Source organism: Dromaius novaehollandiae, unplaced genomic scaffold, assembly GCF_036370855.1.
Source record: "Dromaius novaehollandiae isolate bDroNov1 unplaced genomic scaffold, bDroNov1.hap1 HAP1_SCAFFOLD_38, whole genome shotgun sequence".
NCBI classification, from domain to species: Eukaryota; Metazoa; Chordata; class Aves; order Casuariiformes; family Dromaiidae; genus Dromaius; species Dromaius novaehollandiae.
The window spans coordinates 2,589,045-2,596,512 of record NW_026991341.1 but is presented as its reverse complement, the minus strand read 5'-3'; positions in this window follow the sequence as shown (position 1 = coordinate 2,596,512).

Here is a 7,468-nt window from a genome sequence, read left to right as displayed (position 1 = left end):
TCTCATGGCTGCTGGCTGTGCTTGTGAGGTCACAGCAGACTCAGTGCCTCTGAGGCCAGTGGCAGGCTCATGGCTGCTGGCTGTGATTGTGAGGTCACAGAAGCCTCAGTGCCTCATAGGTTAGTGTCCAGCGTCCCCTGCTGGCTGTGCTTGTGAGGTCACAGCAGACTCAGTGCCTCAAAAGTTAGTGTCCAGCGCCCCCTGCTGGCTGTGCTTGTGAGGTCACAGCAGCTTCAGTGCCTCCCAGGCCAGTATCAGGCTCATGGCTGCTGGCTGTGCTTCTGAGGTCACAGCAGCCTGAATGCCTCCTAGACCAGTGTCAGGGTCATGGCTGCTGGCTGTGCTTCTCAGGTCACAGAAGCCTGAATGCCTCCTAGGCCAGTGGCAGGCTCATGGCTGCTGGCTCTGCTTGTGAGGTCACAGCAGCGTGAATGCCTCAAAAGTTAGTGTGCAGCGCCCCCTGCTGGCTGTGCTTGTGAGGTCACAGCAGCCTGAGTGCCTCTGAGGCCAGTGGCAGGCTCATGGCTGCTGGCTGTGCTTGTGAGGTCACAGCAGCCTCATTGCCTCATAGTTTAGTGTCCAGCGTCCCCTGCTGGCTCTGCTTGTGAGGTCACATCAGACTCAGTGCCTCATAGTTTAGTGTCCATCGCCCCCTGCTGGCTCTGCTTGTAAGGCCACAGCCGCCTCAGTGCCTCCCAGGCCAATATCAGACTCCTGGCTGTTGGCTGTGCTTGTGAGGTCACAGCAGCCTGAGCGCCTCCTAGGCCCGTGGCAGTCTCATGGCTGCTGACTGTGCTTGTGAGGTCACAGCAGACTCAGTGCCTCCTCTGCCAGTGCCAGGCTCATGGCTGCTGGCTGTGCTTGTGAGGTCACAGCAGCCTCAGTGCCTCCTCTGCCAGTGGCAGGCTCATGGCTGCTGGCTGTGCTTGTGAGGTCACAGCAGCCTCAGTGCCTCCTAGGCCAACATCAGGCTCATGGCTGCTGGCTGTGCTTCTGAGGTCACAGAAGCCTGAATGCCTCCTAGGCCAGTATCAGGGTCATGGCTGCCGGCTGGGATTGTGAGGTCACAGCAGCCTCAGTGCCTCATAGTTTAGGGTACAGCGTCCCCTGCTGGCTCTGCTTGTGAGGCCACAGCAGCCTCAGTGCCTCCCAGGCCAATATCAGGCTCCTGGCTGATGGCTGTTCTTGTGACGTAACTGCAGACTCAGGGTCTTCTAGGGCCGTGGCAGACTCCTGGCTGCTGGCTGTGCTTGTGAGATCACAGCAGCCTCAGTGCCTCATAGTTTAGTGTCCAGCGCCCCCTACTGGCTGTGCATGTGAGGTCACAGGAGCCTCAGTTCCTCCCAGGCCAATATCAGGCTCCTGGCTGCTGGCTGTGCTTGTGACATCACAGCAGCCTGAGTGCCTCCTAGACCAGTCTCAGGCTCATGGCTGCTGGCTGTGCTTGTGATGTCACAGCAGCCTCAGTGTCTCCGTGGATAGTGCCATGCTCATGGCTGCTGGCTGTGCTTTTGAGGTCACAGCAACCTCAGTGCCTCTCAGGCCAGTATCAGGTTCATGGCTGCTGGCTGTGCTTGTGAGGTCACAGCAGCCTGAATGCCTCCTAGTCTACTGGCAGGCTAATGGCTGCTGGCTATGATTGTGAGGTCACAGCAGACTCAGTGCCTCTGAGTCCAGTGGCAGGCTCATGGCTGCTGGTTGTGCTTGTGAGGTCACAGCAGCCTGAATGCCTCCTAGTCTACTGGCAGGCTAATGGCTGCTGGCTATGATTGTGAGGTCACAGCAGCCTCAGTGCCTCTGAGGCCAGTGGCAGTCTCATGGCTGCTGGCTGTGCTTGTGAGGTCACAGCAGCCTCAGTGCCTCATAGTTTAGTGTCCATCGTCCCCTACTGGCTCTGCTTGTGAGGTCACAGCAGCCTCAGTGCCTCTCAGGCCAGTGTCAGGCTCATGGCTGCTGGCTGTGCTTCTGAGGTCACAGAAGCCGCAGTGTCTCCGTTCATAGTGCCATGCTCATGGCTGCTGGCTGTGCTTGTGAGGTCACAGCAGCCTCAGGGCCTCATAGCTTAATGTCCAGCGTCCCCTGCTGGCTCTGCTTGTGAGGTCACAGCAGACTCAGTGCCTCATAGGTTAGTGTCCATCGCCCCCTGCTGGCTGTGCTTTTGAGGTCACAGATGCCTGAATGCCTCCTAGGCCAGTGGCAGGCTCATGGCTGCTGGCTGTGCTTGTGAGGTCACAGCAGCCTCAGGGCCTCATAGCTTAGTTTCCAGCGTCCCCTGCTGGCTCTGCTTGTGAGGTCACAGCAGACTCAGTGCCTCATAGGTAAGTGTCCAGCGCCCCCTGCTGGCTGTGCTTGTGAGGTCACAGCAGACTCAGTGCCTCTGAGGCCAATATCAGGCTCATGGCTGCTGGCTGTGCTTGTGAGGTCACAACAGCCTCAGTGCCTCCTAGGTTAGTGTCCATCGCCCCCCACTGGCTGTGCTTGTGAGGTCACAGCAGCCTCAGTGCCTCATCGTTTAGTGTCCAGTGCCCCTGCTGGCTGTGCTTGTGAGGTCACAGCAGCCTCAGTGCCTCTGAGGCCAGTGCCATGCTCATGGCTGCTGGCTGTGTTTCTGAGGTCACAGCAGCCTCAGTGCCTCCTCTGCCAGTGGCAGTCTCATGGCTGCTGGCTGTGCTTCTGAGGTCACAGAAGCCTGAATGCCTCCTCTGCCAGTGGCAGGCTCATGGCTGCTGGCTATGATTGTGAGGTCACAGCAGCCTCAGTGCCTCTGAGGCCAGTGGCAGTCTCATGGCTGCTGGCTGTGCTTGTGAGGCCACAGCAGCCTCAGTGCCTCCCAGGCCAATATCAGGCTCCTGGCTGATGGCTGTTCTTGTGACGTAACTGCAGACTCAGGGTCTTCTAGGGCCGTGGCAGGCTCCTGGCTGCTGGCTGTGCTTGTGAGATCACAGCAGCCTCAGTGCCTCATATTTTAGTGTCCAGCGCCCCCTACTGGCTGTGCATGTGAGGTCACAGGAGCCTCAGTTCCTCCCAGGCCAATATCAGGCTCCTGGCTGCTGGCTGTGCTTGTGACATCACAGCAGCCTGAGTGCCTCCTAGACCAGTCTCAGGCTCATGGCTGCTGGCTGTGCTTGTGATGTCACAGCAGCCTCAGTGTCTCCGTGGATAGTGCCATGCTCATGGCTGCTGGCTGTGCTTTTGAGGTCACAGCAACCTCAGTGCCTCTCAGGCCAGTATCAGGTTCATGGCTGCTGGCTGTGCTTGTGAGGTCACAGCAGCCTGAATGCCTCCTAGTCTAGTGGCAGGCTAATGGCTGCTGGCTATGATTGTGAGGTCACAGCAGACTCAGTGCCTCTGAGTCCAGTGGCAGGCTCATGGCTGCTGGTTGTGCTTGTGAGGTCACAGCAGCCTCAGTGCCTCTGAGGCCAGTGGCAGTCTCATGGCTGCTGGCTGTGCTTGTGACGTCACAGCAGCCTCAGTGCCTCATAGTTTAGTGTCCATCGCCCCCTACTGGCTCTGCTTGTGAGGTCACAGCAGCCTCAGTGCCTCTCAGGCCAGTGTCAGGCTCATGGCTGCTGGCTGTGCTTCTGAGGTCACAGAAGCCGCAGTGTCTCCGTTCATAGTGCCATGCTCATGGCTGCTGGCTGTGCTTGTGAGGTCACAGCAGCCTCAGGGCCTCATAGGTTAGTGTCCATCGCCCCCTGCTGGCTGTGCTTTTGAGGTCACAGATGCCTGAATGCCTCCTAGGCCAGTGGCAGGCTCATGGCTGCTGGCTGTGCTTGTGAGGTCACAGCAGCCTCAGGGCCTCATAGCTTAGTTTCCAGCGTCCCCTGCTGGCTCTGCTTGTGAGGTCACAGCAGACTCAGTGCCTCATAGGTAAGTGTCCAGCGCCCCCTGCTGGCTGTGCTTGTGAGGTCACAGCAGACTCAGTGCCTCTGAGGCCAATATCAGGCTCATGGCTGCTGGCTGTGCTTGTGAGGTCACAACAGCCTCAGTGCCTCCTAGGTTAGTGTCCATCGCCCCCCACTGGCTGTGCTTGTGAGGTCACAGCAGCCTCAGTGCCTCATAGTTTAGTGTCCAGTGTCCCTGCTGGCTGTGCTTGTGAGGTCACAGCAGCCTCAGTGCCTCTGAGGCCAGTGCCATGCTCATGGCTGCTGGCTGTGTTTCTGAGGCCACAGCAGCCTCAGTGCCTCCTCTGCCAGTGGCAGTCTCATGGCTGCTGGCTGTGCTTCTGAGGTCACAGAAGCCTGAATGCCTCCTCTGCCAGTGGCAGGCTCATGGCTGCTGGCTATGATTGTGAGGTCACAGCAGCCTCAGTGCCTCTGAGGCCAGTGGCAGTCTCATGGCTGCTGGCTGTGCTTGTGAGGCCACAGCAGCCTCAGTGCCTCCCAGGCCAATATCAGGCTCCTGGCTGATGGCTGTGCTTGTGACGTCACTTCAGACTCAGCGTCTCCTAGGCCCTTGGCAGGCTCATGGCTGCTGGCTGTGCTTGTGACGTCACAGCAGCCTGAGTGCCTCCTAGGCCCGTGGCAGGGTCATGGCTGCTGGCTCTGCTTGTGACGTCACAGCAGCCTCAGTGCCTCTGAGGACAGTGGCAGTCTCATGGCTGCTGGCTCTGCTTGTGAGGTCACAGCAGCCTCAGTGCCTCCTAGGTTAGTGTCCATCGCCCCCTACTGGCTGTTCTTGTGAGGTCACAGCAGACTCAGTGCCTCAAAAGTTAGTGTGCAGCGCCCCCTGCTGGCTGTGCTTGTGAGGTCACAGCAGCCTGAATGCCTCCTAGACCAGTGTCAGGGTTATGGCTGCTGGCTGTGCTTGTGAGGTCACAGAAGCCTGAATGCCTCCTAGGCCTGTGGCAGGCTCATGGCTGCTGGCTGTGCTTGTGAGGTCACAGCAGACTCTGTGCCTCATAGGTTAGTGTGCAGCATCCCCTGCTGCCTCTGCTTGTGAGGTCACAGCAGCTTCAGTGCCTCACAGGCCAGTGGCAGTCTCATGGCTGCTGGCTGTGCTTGTGAGGTCACAGCAGCCTCAGGGCCTCTGAGGCCAGTGGCAGTCTCATGGCTGCTGGCTGTGCTTGTGAGGTCACAACAGCCTCAGTGCCTCCTAGGTTAGTGTCCATCGCCCCCTACTGGCTGTGCTTGTGAGGTCACAGCAGACTCAGTGCCTCATAGTTTAGTGTCCAGCATCCCCTGCTGGCTGTGCTTGTGAGGTCACAGCAGACTCAGTGCCTCATAGTTTAGTGTCCAGCGTCCCCTACTGGCTGTGCTTGTGAGGCCACAGCAGCCTCAGTGCCTCCCAGGCCAATATCAGGCTCCTGCCTGATGGCTGTTCTTGTGACGTAACTGCAGACTCAGGGTCTTCTAGGGCCGTGGCAGGCTCCTGGCTGCTGGCTGTGCTTGTGAGATCACAGCAGCCTCAGTGCCTCATAGTTCAGTGTCCAGCGCCCCCTACTGGCTGTACATGTGAGGTCACAGGAGCCTCAGTTCCTCCCAGGCCAATATCAGGCTCCTGGCTGCTGGCTGTGCTTGTGACATCACAGCAGCCTCAGTGCCTCCTAGACCAGTCTCAGGCTCATGGCTGCTGGCTGTGCTTGTGATGTCACAGCAGCCTCAGTGTCTCTGTGGATGGTGCCATGCTCATGGCTGCTGGCTGTGCTTTTGAGGTCACAGCAACCTCAGTGCCTCTCAGGCCAGTATCAGGTTCATGGCTGCTGGCTGTGCTTGTGAGGTCACAGCAGCCTGAATGCCTCCTAGTCTAGTGGCAGGCTAATGGCTGCTGGCTATGATTGTGAGGTCACAGCAGCCTCAGTGCCTCTGAGGCCAGTGCCATGCTCATGGCTGCTGGCTGTGTTTCTGAGGCCACAGCAGCCTCAGTGCCTCCTCTGCCAGTGGCAGTCTCATGGCTGCTGGCTGTGCTTCTGAGGTCACAGAAGCCTGAATGCCTCCTCTGCCAGTGGCAGGCTCATGGCTGCTGGCTATGATTGTGAGGTCACAGCAGCCTCAGTGCCTCTGAGGCCAGTGGCAGTCTCATGGCTGCTGGCTGTGCTTGTGAGGCCACAGCAGCCTCAGTGCCTCCCAGGCCAATATCAGGCTCCTGGCTGATGGCTGTGCTTGTGACGTCACTTCAGACTCAGCGTCTCCTAGGCCCTTGGCAGGCTCATGGCTGCTGGCTGTGCTTGTGACGTCACAGCAGCCTGAGTGCCTCCTAGGCCCGTGGCAGGGTCATGGCTGCTGGCTCTGCTTGTGACGTCACAGCAGCCTCAGTGCCTCTGAGGACAGTGGCAGTCTCATGGCTGCTGGCTCTGCTTGTGAGGTCACAGCAGCCTCAGTGCCTCCTAGGTTAGTGTCCATCGCCCCCTACTGGCTGTTCTTGTGAGGTCACAGCAGACTCAGTGCCTCAAAAGTTAGTGTGCAGCGCCCCCTGCTGGCTGTGCTTGTGAGGTCACAGCAGCCTGAATGCCTCCTAGACCAGTGTCAGGGTTATGGCTGCTGGCTGTGCTTGTGAGGTCACAGAAGCCTGAATGCCTCCTAGGCCTGTGGCAGGCTCATGGCTGCTGGCTGTGCTTGTGAGGTCACAGCAGACTCTGTGCCTCATAGGTTAGTGTGCAGCATCCCCTGCTGCCTCTGCTTGTGAGGTCACAGCAGCTTCAGTGCCTCACAGGCCAGTGGCAGTCTCATGGCTGCTGGCTGTGCTTGTGAGGTCACAGCAGCCTCAGTGCCTCCTCTGCCAGTGTCAGTCTCATGGCTGCTGGCTGTGCTTGTGAGGTCACAGCAGCCTCAGGGCCTCATAGGTTAGTGTCCATCGCCCCCTGCTGGCTGTGCTTTTGAGGTCACAGATGCCTGAATGCCTCCTAGGCCAGTGGCAGGCTCATGGCTGCTGGCTGTGCTTGTGAGGTCACAGCAGCCTCAGGGCCTCATAGCTTAGTTTCCAGCGTCCCCTGCTGGCTCTGCTTGTGAGGTCACAGCAGACTCAGTGCCTCATAGGTAAGTGTCCAGCGCCCCCTGCTGGCTGTGCTTGTGAGGTCACAGCAGACTCAGTGCCTCTGAGGCCAATATCAGGCTCATGGCTGCTGGCTGTGCTTGTGAGGTCACAACAGCCTCAGTGCCTCCTAGGTTAGTGTCCATCGCCCCCCACTGGCTGTGCTTGTGAGGTCACAGCAGCCTCAGTGCCTCATAGTTTAGTGTCCAGTGCCCCTGCTGGCTGTGCTTGTGAGGTCACAGCAGCCTCAGTGCCTCTGAGGCCAGTGCCATGCTCATGGCTGCTGGCTGTGTTTCTGAGGCCACAGCAGCCTCAGTGCCTCCTCTGCCAGTGGCAGTCTCATGGCTGCTGGCTGTGCTTCTGAGGTCACAGAAGCCTGAATGCCTCCTCTGCCAGTGGCAGGCTCATGGCTGCTGGCTATGATTGTGAGGTCACAGCAGCCTCAGTGCCTCTGAGGCCAGTGGCAGTCTCATGGCTGCTGGCTGTGCTTGTGAGGCCA